Raw genomic sequence first — 12641 nt, 5'->3', positions numbered from 1 at the left:
ATGCATGATCTGTGAGTCTGTTGGCTATAGGGTCAGGGAGTCAGGAACTTATGTCTAGTTAGAAAGAATCATAGTTATCATCCCTCAATTATTATGTGCTTTTTTTTAAGGAGAGAGAGAGAAAGAGAGGGAGAGCACATGCACAAGTGACGGGGAGGGGCACGGGGAGAGGGAGAGAGAAAATCTTAAGCAGGCTCCACATTGAGCTGATGTGGGGCTCCGTCTCATGACCCTGAGATCATGACCTGAGCCACAATCAAGAATCAGACGCTTAACCAACTGAGCCACGCAGGCACCCCCGGGTTTTTCTTGTACAGAGTCTATAAAATACTTCTTTAAAAAAATGATATAAAAATTTAGTAAAGTCATAGACTAGTAGAACTTTAAGGTACTTAGTGATCATTTAGGCTGGTCCCTTCACTTTCACATAAGAAAACTGAAATCTGGTTTATGTATACAATGGAATATTACTCAGCTATTAGAAATGACAAATACCCACCATTTGCTTCAACGTGGATGGAACTGGAGGGTATTATGCTGAGTGAAGTAAGTCAGTCGGAGAAGGACAAACATTATATGTTCTCATTCATTTGGGGAATATAAATAATAGTGAAAGGGAAAATAAGGGAAGGGAGAAGAAATGTGTGGGAAATATCAGAAAGGGAGACAGAACGTAAAGACTGCTAACTCTGGGAAACGAACTAGGGGTGGTAGAAGGGGAGGAGGGCGGGGGGTGGGAGTGAATGGGTGACGGGCACTGGGTGTTATTCTGTATGTTAGTAAATTGAACACCAATAAAAAAATAAATTAAAAAAAAAAAAAAGAAAACTGAAATCTGAAACAATGAAGGCCCCATCATTTAGTAACTGAGCTGGGACTTGAGCTCAGACCTCTCTTGCTTTCAGTCCAGTGTTCTCCATATTATCCCACCCATTCACCAACTTTTAGCTTTAGAATTAGAAATGAACAAAGTAATCATTTTTAAAAAATAGTCATTAAAATTCATTTGTTCTAGATCCAGTTTATTTTTTTAAATCAATTAACTTTTGTGAACTTTCTTTTCTCCATTTGATGGAAGATCTCCAGAGTGTCCAGATAATTTTTCTTTATGACAGACTCGCTCAACCTTTTTTAACCTTTGCTGCCTTTGGTAAATATAATATCTTACACTGTCCTCTCTCTCCCTCCGAGATTCTGCTATACTCTTATTTGGGAATTACTAAGTTATAAAAATGAATTATATGATATTTTTAGTACTAATATTGATACTTAGTATTTTAAAGGACTATTAGTTAAAGGACAGTACTTCAAACATAATTTGAGACACAGATTGGCTCATCAGATGCCAATTACTGAAAAAAATGTTTTGCGAATGTGCACATCTACCAATAGAGGATGCACAGATAAATCAGAAGAAAGTGGAAACCTTGCCAGATGAAGATAAATTTTTAAAGGTATGTGTCATTTATCTCATGGAGAGATGAATGATTGATTCAGTGTAGGTAATTGATCATGTTACAGCAGAAGACTTTGTCACCAAAGGTAGCGTCCTCATTCTTTAGCTTAATTCACAATAGAAAAACTAGTATAATATTTAAGCACCAAGTGCTTAATTTCTATGGATTAAATAATGTGCTTTAAACTCCTTTGATTGAAATAAAAACATATAATTACAGATTTAGGTGGTCTCCGGGCACAGGTCTGCGGAGCTCAGCGGTCCTGGCCAGCCACCTCGTGCTGGGCAATGGTATCAAGGTGCCCATCATGGGCCTGGCCACCTGGAAGTCCCCTCCCAGCAAAGTGACCGAGGCTGTGAAGGTCGTGATGGACCTTGGGTACTGCCACATCGACTGCACTCACAAGTTGCAGAACAAGCGTGAAGTGGGCTTGGCCGTCCAGGAGAAGCTCAAGGGGCAGGGGGTGAAGCGTGAGGACCTCTCCATCCTCAGTGAGTTGCAGCACACGCACCATGAGAAGACATGGTGAAGGGGGCCTGCAGAAGATTCTGGGTGACCTGGTGCTCAACCCCCTGGACCTCTACCTCATTCACTGCTCCACGGGCTTCAAGGCCGGGAAGGAATACTTCCCACTGGATGGGGAAGGCAATGTCATTCCCAGTAACACCAGTTTTGTGGACACTGGGGAGGTGGATGAAGGGCTGGTGAAAGCCATTGGAGTCCCCAACCTCAACCATCTCCAAATTGAGAAGATCTTAACTAACTTGGCTTAAAATATAAGCCTGCTGTCAACCAGATGGAGTGCCACCCACCCTCCCCCAGGAGAAGTTAATCCAGTACTGCCAGGCCAAAGTCATCCTGGTGACTGCCTACAGTCCCCTCGGCCCCCCGACAGGCCCTGGGCCAAGCCTGAGGACCCTTCCCTGTTAGAGGATCCCCAGAATAAAAGCCATTGATTGTGCAGCCATTGTGCAGCCAAGCACAATAAAACCACAGCCCAGGTTCTGATCCAGTTCCCCATGCAGGGGAATTTGGTCATGATTCCCAAGTCCATGACACCCGAGCACATTGCAGAGAACTTTCAGGTCTTTGACTTCGAGCTGAGCAGCATGGACATGACCACCTTACTCAACTACAATGGGAACTGGAGGGTCTATGCCTCCCACAAGGACTATCCCTTCACCGGGGAGTTCTGAAGCTGTGTGGGTGCCTGTCCCCCCAGGTGCCCCACATCCCTCCTCTCCTATGTAGCCTAGTGTGGCCTCTGCCCCTCGGTGATGGGTCGGTGACCTGCTGACGGCCCATGAGGGCTCGGCCCACGAGCTGTTGGGTCTCAAGAGCAGTCTCAGTAGGTTAGAGCCTCTTCCAGTTTTGGCCTTCTTCTTGTCCAGCTGGGGAATGTAGGACCCCAGCACCCTTTTCTGACTAAGTTGAATCTACAAAGTTGAAATAGTGCCAGTATCACCTGGATTTTGGCTGCCGGGAACGGTAACCCTTTCATCCAGACTTCTTGCCTCAAATAAAGAGTTCTTTTGTGAACTTGAAAAAAAAAAAAAAAAGAGGGTTAAAGAAATCTAGAGTTTGAAGGTTGTTAAGCAAGCATCAAGGCTAACCTCTCATCCTTCATATAGAACACTGATATCTAAGTGGTCAATTAGATTCTTACCTTGGGGTGTGCATGAATCCAGCATTAGCCCTAGAAGGAAAAAGTAAGCTTCTCAAAGACAGGTATAACCTAATAATAGTAAATTTTTAATTGACCTTTCTGGGTCCTCTGCCATTTGGATTACTTAGCATAGGCAAAAATCTAGCATTAACTATGGATTTCTCCCAAAGTTCCAGAGATATGTATTTGCTTTATGCAATGCTTGGCACAATTTTAAGTGAAGATGAATACTTAATGCCCCGGTTACAACTTAAAGAATCTCAAGCTGAATTTGCCTTGCAGGGCATGGTGACTAATAGTGTTTAATATCATAACAAAGCCAGCAAGACTGTCAGCATTACTTAGTTGCAGTTGTCTCAACTGTACATAGTAGTTTACTGGGCTAGGAGCTTGGAATCTGTCGTATGTTGACCTTGCAGGGTAAGTGGGTGGAAAAGGACCCGAAAATTCTCTAAAATTATATGTTAAATTTGTGCATGGCTATATTTAATTGTGTTGAGTGTACGAAATTTACCTCTCAGGTTTCTGAACCAAATTTTTAAGAATGATTGCTATCTGCAAATGATTTGACAATCAGGAGAAGACAGTCCTGTGACTTAAAAGTAGACTCCGTCCCTTTCATGAACCTCAAATTCAGCACAAATTGAATCAGTATCCATTCTAAAGATTCCTTTGCTATGTAATATGAAATATACATGATGATGGTTATATGAACACATACTTATGCATATCTGATCTGACTATTTAGGTGAGAAATAAATAGAATTTAATTTTTCATAAGGCATTCCTGGTACAGTGAATGAATATGTTTAGCATCATTTAAAATTTTCTTATGGCAAATCATCTTTTACCAGTAACGTAGTCAACTGTTCTGGATTTTTTTTAGATTTTTCTTAAGAATGAAAAAGAAGTCTAGGCATAATCTCTTGCTTAGCCTAGTAGCTTAGTCATCTATATTTTTAAATCATATAACAAAGAGTTATCTAATATATAAGGAAGTGAGAAATATATGTTCTTTCAGGTGGAATCAGCTCGAAAGTATAAATTATTTGCTCACTGATGAACAGTGTTTGGAAAATTATCTGTTAGAACACATTTGGGAGCTTATGTTTATTCATTGTAAGGTGAAAATTATATCTCCTAGAGTAGGAAAGTTCCCTGGAAATCATTCTGTCCACCTCCACCCTGTAATGACTCCCTGTTAAGATTTATTAATAGGAATGTTGCTATCTTTACCTTAGATAGATTTAGTGATAGCAAACTCACTGCTTCATAAGGTAGCATATTCTACTTTTGAAAAAAAAATTAATAAAAAGTCAGAGGCTTTTGTGCTACAATCGAATTTATATTAGTCTTTGTGTTTTAGTTTTATTTTTATTTTGGAAGCAGCATTGGATGTTCTTATAAAAATGTACCGTGCTAATCAAAATTTTCATAAGAATTATGTCAACTGAAGCAAAACTTTTAAAGTATTGCATCCATGTAGAAAAGTTCACAAATCATTAGTGTACAGCTCATTAAATTTTTCCAAAAGTGAACTTAGTCATTTAACCACCAACTAATCCAAAAAATAAGATTACCAGTGCCCCAGCCAGAAATCCATCTCATATCCATTCCCAATTATTGCGATTATTGCGATTATTGCGATTTCTCACACCACTGATTAGTTTTTTCATTTTTGAGCTTAACTTAAATGGAACCAAATTCTTTCATCACATCTAGTTAGTAGAGGATGGAATAGTCCCAAAGCTAGTACCCTTCATCTCCTCACCACTTTACTACAAGCTCAATTCAATAACATCCACTGGGGAGAAAGCAGCACATATGAAAAGAGCAATTGAGTCCAGAAAATTCTACTTAAAATATGGTTCATACATTGTCAGTCATGTGACCTTGGGTAAGTATTTGACTTTTCTAAAGGATCTTCATTTTCTTTATATACATGTGCAGCACAAATAATAACAGTAACATTATGAATATTAAATGAGATGATATCTTTTTTAAAGGTCAAGCACAGTGCCTAGCAAACAGCAGTTTGTTGTTCGGTTCACAATAACATACACTGAAATGAAAAATACGGTAATGTATCACTTTAAACTTGTGTAAAGTATCACATTTTTCAAAGCACAAGTTCTTTAGGTTTTATTGCTTTTATAATAAATGCTCTCTTTCTGCTTGTATAACTTCCTTTTCAAGACAGTAGCTTACAGTGTTTACTTTGTATTTGAATAACCACAGAAGAGAAAGAGGAGTTGTAACTGCTGTGTCTTTTTCTGTTGAAGATGGCAACTCCCGGTATTTCTGTCTCTCACCCCCAAATCCCATCGACCCATCTGAAAAACACTCACCTATACCCCCCAAACCATACCAAACTAACCCAGCAGCACTCAACAGCACTCAAGATGTTCCTAGAGGCCCAGAGGGTAAGCAGGCAGGGATAGGAAGGATCTGATACTATCCTTTCCACATTTTTGGAATATAAACTTACTTTAATTTGGTAATTCCCTCAGAAAGGTTAAATATAAATTCTTTCACATCCCTAGCTCCCAAAGAATGAGAATGTGATTTCTAGTCATGTTCTCTCATTAAAATAAAAGCTCAATATCATAAAACAATTAGATGATCCCCAAGGTCTCTTTTTAATTTTCTAATTCTGACTCTTATGCCCCATGAAGTTTATTGTAATGTGCTTAAACTTGTGTGTTGAATTGTGCCTGTTTGTTCATCATGTGAGTAAATGTGTGTGTTGGGACAGGCACTATCGATTGACTCCCCAAACTTCCATTGGATAAGGTTCACTTCAGTAAATATTTATTAATACCTTTACCCTGTGCCAGGGTGGGTAAGATGGTGCCCTTGCCTTCAAGGGGACCACAATTTATCACAGAAAATGTAACTTCTCCATTGTGAATTAGACAAAGATTTTTATAGATAAGGAGGAGTGTTCATCCTTTTACTTTCTTAAAAGTTTATCAGCCTGTGTCTTTTACTTGTAAAACTTTTATTGGATAGCTTCCCACACATTATTTAGGTAATTTGTGTACATCACACATCCATCTGGCTGAACCACACCAGACTGCTGTGGTGAATGGCATTTCACTCTTAACAGGCAATCTGTGTGCCCAAGAAACAGACCATGATCCCCGGGTGGCTCAGCAGTTTAGCGTCGCCTTTGGCCCAGGGCATGATCCTGGAGACCGGGGATCGAGTCCCACGTTAGGCTCCCTGCATGGAGCCTCTTTCTCCTTCGCCTGTGTCTCTGCCTCTCTCTCTCTCTCTCTTTCTCTCTCTCCCTCTGTGTGTGTGTGTGTCTCATGAATAAATAAATAAATCTTAAAAAAAAAAAAAAAGAAACAGACCATGAAGATGGAGTATTATAGTCCTCACCAAATTCAGATCAGACAGCAGTATTGAGTCCTTCCATTACTTGCATACTATTGCAGGATTGGCCAAACATTCCAGCTTAACTTTCTATACTATTTTCATCAGATGAAGTACAGGAGAGCTAGCTATTGAAGGGCTGGGAAAGAATTTATATGGTTTCGTGTCTCCCACAGCTATAAGAGCACAGGCTTACCAGAAGATGTTTGCATACTAGAGCATATACAAGCTGGAAGGGATTGTAGAAAGTCTGTAGAACCTCTACAAGGAAGAAGGCAATGTTTCCCCCTCCTCTTATTAGAGCGCTAGCAGCATGGGCAAAGCTAACAGTCAGCTGGCTCAGAATTCAGTGATCTTCCTCCTCAAACTCTTTAAGTAGATCTTGTTTGCTAATTAAAAGAAGTGCATAAAATGTGTCCCTGTGCCACTCCTCCTGAACATAAGTGGCTGAACCCTTCTTTTCTAATTTTTTTTTTATTGCATCCATACTTAAGACTGGGATAGTATGTAGAATTTAACTCAGAGGATCAGTCAAGTCCCCTAAAAGGAATTGGTATCTATCCTCTTTATCCAAGCAATCACACTGGGATCTTTATTACTCCATGGCAATGAGAAAGTCCAAAGGTGATTCCTCAATTGACAAAGGAGTCCCACATCAGTGATATATCATCATCCCTCTGCTTATTCTCACTTGGAGGTGATTTCTCCACCACCTATATGGTGTCTAAAAAAGAGTGTTTTGTATCTTTCTGAATAACCTCTTTAAAAGAACAACTAAACAGGCTTTAATATATTAACAGTCACCATAAAAGTTCTCATATAATTGAAGTTGCTAATATTCATTTATATAAGAAGCCCTATAGGATAAATTTGTATCATGCATTATACAGACTCACTTGAAAAAAAAAACCCTTAAAGAACAGTAGAGCACAAAAGAAAAGAGAGTTATGAATCCATGAACAAGTAGACTAATATTAGATCATATTCAAGTATAGTTTCACATAAAATATAAAGATGTGAGGGAAATGATCCATTAAAAACCGATATCAGGGAATTAGAACCATTAGAGGAGATGTGATAAATACATACTGTCACTACTTCCCCCTGGTTGCAAAAATTTTAAATTTAGGAATGGCCTATTTCATTTTCCCACAAGAGTCATCAGAATTTAAATTGGAGTGGGGAAGTGCCTCATAAGGTTTCCTATCCAGAACATTCCCGACATGGAGAGAGGGGTCAAAAGATATGTGTTAGCCTATTTGGAAGGTGATATTTTCTTTTGCCCTTTAAACACTGAAAATTATGGCCACCGTAGTAAAGAATTAGGATTAACCATCTTATATAATTATAGGTTAAATCTTCTGAGCATAGGTGAGGTGAAAATAGAATATGAACAAAGTTCATCTGTCCAGTCTAAAATTCAGGAGTAGCATAGCAATCTGTTTCCAAGGCCTAAATTATTACAATTATCATAGCATACATGGTCTGTGGCCTGACACTGCAAATTTCAGAAAAGAAACCAGAATATACAGAGTAATTTTACTCTGCTCCATGTGTCCTGGTGTCACTCATTCACCCTCTACTGAAAGTTAGAGTTTGGAGGCCAGGTAGGTGAATTTACTTTCCACACCATCCCTATAAGCTTTTGTCTAAATTATCTGGCTATACAAAAGATCAGCTTGAAACTTATTGCTCACCTCTTATCTATTCAATGGTTTGATGGAACAGCAAGGAATATCGTTAAAGACAATGAGGCATCAACTCCTTTAATTATTCTCTCTTAAGAATCTGCCATTTCAGACCATCTATTTCAGATTTGGAATCGTGACATTTTAACCTCTTCTTGATTAAAGGTTTCTATCTCCATCTCAAAGAATGCTTACTTATATGTGGTTTCTCACAAATGGCTTAACCTTTCTGCATCTCAGTTTCATCCCTTATAAAATAGAGATAATTACAGTGAGTTCTATTTGCCCAGCATGTGGCAGGCATGCTCCACGCATGGACTCCCTGTAAGGTCTTCATACGGAGTTCGAAATATGTCATAAGAACAAAGACAGAACCGAAAATAGAATTGGGACTTAAAGCAAAGCAGGGTGTCAGGCATAGGGGAGTGGGATGTTGATGTGCAAAAGTCGTTTGGTGTCCTTCGGTCTTTTATACATTTCATTCACCTACCTAAAGAATTATAAAAATATCATGCATAATCATCAAATAGAACTTTACAACTAGTACACATTAAAACTCCCAATGTCTCATTAGGCTTACAAGCAATGCAGTACTTTCCTTTTTCTTCTCAACAGTTACAGAAACACAAAGTTGGGAAATGCTGCGATTTTAGTTTTCAGTTATTTTTCTAAGGGAGATTAAAGACGTGGGATACTGATACTTTAATGAAATGAATTATTATCCCATGATTTCTCCATTAGGAACAAAAACAGCCTGCACTTGGAAAAGGGTCTGTATAAGTTTTTTTTAGAAATTTCCATTTTGAATGGAATTTATGCTTCCATTTTTTAATTACACAAGTTTTGTTTTGTCATTGTTAAGTGTAAAGTTTTAGGCAATTTTCTCCATCAATCATTAGTGAGTAATGGTTTTAATCCATATTGATAAATATTTTGGAAATGTTTCTCACACAAGATAGATAATAAATAGTAAGTCATCGTAATTACGAACACATCCTTGAAGCATTTTCTTGGTATTAGAACTATATAGATCTGTTACTAGTAACATGCTATCAAAATGTAACCCATAATCAGATATAAATTCAATACTATTGATAAACACTGAGGAACATTTGTATGACTTCAGGTTTTTTGACCACAGTATTCACTATTAACAAAATGTTGGCAGCCATAAAGTGTCCCTTTTATGACTTACCTCTAGTTGAATAGAAAGCCTTACAATTAATTTTAAAATACAGGTACTTAAATAAAAATATTTCCACATGATAATATCTCCTTGTTTTAGATTAAAAAAAGCAGGACTCAGGCAAAACAAGAGACATTGATTCTGTCAATAAATTATGACTTTCTCTTTCAATAAGTGGTTACATGGAATGTTTTCATTCATTTTATGTGAAGGAGGTTGCAGTGGAAAGAAGTTCACTAAATTATTATTGATTTACCTATTACTTTTAATAAGCTTAGAAAATCAGATCCTGATAGAATTTTGACAGGAAGAAACTATTTGCCAATAAATAAATCCTAGTATGAAGTTAATTTATTCTTTAGTTGCTGAGACGAAATTCTAATATCTTTAAGTTTCCTTCTAAATACAGTAGTTCTTTGTGATATTAGATATGTAGTTAATATAGTTCCACTGTGTAATGTATCTTCTAAGAAAAAAGGATAGAACTTTCTATGTAAGTTGCAGCTCTTTGAAGATATACTACTACTTTCAGATTTGATTATGAGCATTTATTTATTCTGATTTCATTATTCTTTCTTGACCGGGTAATCTTTTGTCTTTCTTTCTTTCTTATATCAAAGCAATGGTAGCATTAGGGTCGACATGTATAAAGGCATCACAGAATGCGGAAAGTAGCTGATCTTTTACGCAGCCTTCTCCACTTAACCCCAAACAGACTCTCCTGACTAGAATTTTAACAAGAGTAGTCTTCTTAACTCTGATCAAAAGAGAATGTAGAATCTAGTCACAAAGAGCTGCCTCCACTGTATGTCCTTGAGTGTGGCCAAGTGTTCTTAACTCCCCTCACCATGCACACATGATCACAACTGTTTCCCCCAGGAAGCAATAAGAGAAATAGATCTCCACGCACATAAAAGTAAGTTAACAAGATAAATATTGTCCAAATTTTTAAAAGTGTGAAATAATTTATTTTGAAGCAAAGGTCTGTAGCTACTCTTAGAAACCGTATAATAGTGTCAAATGATTCCAAAATTATTTTTATCTTTTTATAAAGATTTATTTGAGACAGAGTGCACATATGCATGGAGGGGGAGGGGTACAGAGAGAGGGAGTGAGAGAATCTCAAGCAGACTCCAGGTTGAGCATGGAGCCTGACATGGGGCTCAGTGTTACGACCCTGAAATCATGGCCTACGCCCAAACCAAGAGTTGTATGCTTAACCCACTGTGCCACCCACGTGCCCCCTTTTAAAATAATTTAAACTAAATAAAGACTAAAGGAAAACACCATTATCTTTAAAACAGTGGTCAATAAACTAATTTTTCCAGTGGGAGTGGTAGGGCAATATCTTGGAATTCTATCACACTGAACTGAATAAAAACCATCAAAAACAAGGCTATTCCTACGTTTCACTATCAAAACAATTGATTTGACTTAAGGTGACTCAGAATACTTGATAGTAATTATTTCACACTTCTTAGTCACAACTATTGATAGGAACTGGTTGTTTTTCCCATGTTAAAATAGTGTTCCTGACCTCTTATCAGTACACATAGAATATAGGAGTTATTTTTTAACCACCAATGATAGCTTTGACCTCATTTTAGAACACCTCACTTCATTTATCCTTAATAAGGGCCTAGATGAATGACTACAATTCAAGGCAAAATCTTGGCTGGAAACTGAAGAGCCAAAATAGCAAAGATGTTTCGTTCTCATACCAAACATATCTGGCAGATAGGAGCTCTCTGGAGCACTGTGTTGAAAAAAAATTGTAAGTCCAAGTTCAACTCCGTAGGAAAATGTTACAGTAGAATCTTGAATGAGAGCAAGAAGCAGGGAGTAAACTCTGAATACATGCTGGTTACGCTGGATTTCATTAATATTTATTCAGCACCTACTATGTGTAGGACTCTGACATCACTGCAGGAGATATAGAGATACGGCAGTTACCACCTTTGATCTCAAGAAAGGCAGCCGGGTGAGGGAGGAAGAAGAGGTAAAACAAACCAAATGCGCTGAATGATAAAAGTAACCTGAGGAATACAGACAAAGTTCTAATCAGGAGTTTAGGGGAGAGAATTGTAGTTCAAAGGATTATTTTAAGATTCATGGAGGAATTCCACAAATGTTGTCCCATTAAGAATAAATCTTATACCATTTCCTGGGCATTCAAAAGGCCTGCAAGTTTACCAAATTAATCCAGGTATTAAAATAAAATAAAAATTTGGCAAATAATTATAGTTCAGTGTAATGGAAAATTGCCCAAACTTCCATTTATTTAACTATTCTATGATAGTCTAGATTTGATTTTTCATTTTTTGTTTTTGATTCCTCAACCATGTTTTCTTCCTCCTCCCTCTAAACTGCTAGACTTCCATCAGATGACAAAGGGTTAAGGATTCAATTGATATTTTGAATCTGTCAAGAACCACTCACTTGGACTCTTGAGCCTCTTGGTCCTATTTCGAGAGTAGCCTGCCCCATATAAGCCATAATACAGTTTGTAAATTGTCCAACTTAGCTGTTCAGCTGCCGTAGTCTAAAGTTTAAAAATATGTAAGTGGGTCAGTTCTAAAATTAATTCAGCCTAAGTTTGCCTGAAAACACTAAGAATATTACCCATCCCGAGGGCCAAAATATCACCCCCAAGCAGACAGAAACAATCCCTAGAGAACAAGTGCCTGGGATGATGTCTCTGTGACATGCTCACTTTCCTGCCATGCCTGCAGCCCTTGATGGTAACCCGGGGTGCTCTGACCCTGCTAGTCAGACAGGGGAGGTGTTGGCTTTAGCTGATATGCAAGTGCAAGCAGGTTGATCAAACGAAGCAGTTAAATGTCAACAATCATAATTGACATTTATGGAACACGTATAATTTACTAGACATGCATTTAATCTTCTAATAATTAACAAAGAGAGGTACTATTATGCCTATTTTACAGATTTAGAAACTGGGTCTGGATAAGAGGTATAGCTGGAACTTGAACACAAGTCTCAAAAGTCTGCCTTTATTCACCACATTATACTACATTGTGCACGTATTACTTTCCTTTGCATCTACTACTCATCGTTTATTAAGCACTGACTATTTGTCAGTCATCTTGCTAGGGATTAGGGATATAATGACAAGGTATCTGTTTTCGGATAACTGATACCGTGATAGAGACACCAGGGACTGAATTATGCCCCCTACAAATTTATATGTTGAAGCCCTAATGCTCAATGTGACTGTGTTTGGAGATAGAGTCTTTAAGGAGGCA

The 12641-nt window shown here is 38.0% G+C and overlaps 1 long non-coding RNA gene and 1 pseudogene across 3 annotated transcripts in view; both read left to right on the top strand.

The window, feature by feature from the left end:
- LOC140608542 (aldo-keto reductase family 1 member B1 pseudogene) lies at positions 1-2653 on the top strand (annotated as a pseudogene).
- A 7502-nt stretch (positions 2654-10155) lies between these two features.
- LOC140609435 (uncharacterized) overlaps positions 10156-12641 on the top strand; it is a 60703-nt gene continuing 58217 nt past the window's right edge. For all 3 annotated transcript variants that reach the window (XR_012011269.1, XR_012011268.1, XR_012011267.1), the window contains exon 1: positions 10156-10294. This is a non-coding gene — a long non-coding RNA (uncharacterized lncRNA). The remainder of the gene's footprint in view (positions 10295-12641) is intronic.

The sequence above is a fragment of the Canis lupus genome, chromosome 18, assembly GCF_048164855.1.
Source record: "Canis lupus baileyi chromosome 18, mCanLup2.hap1, whole genome shotgun sequence".
NCBI lineage: Eukaryota > Metazoa > Chordata > Mammalia > Carnivora > Canidae > Canis > Canis lupus.
Note: the sequence above shows the minus strand (reverse complement) of the source record. Positions and strands in the feature narration are given on the sequence as shown.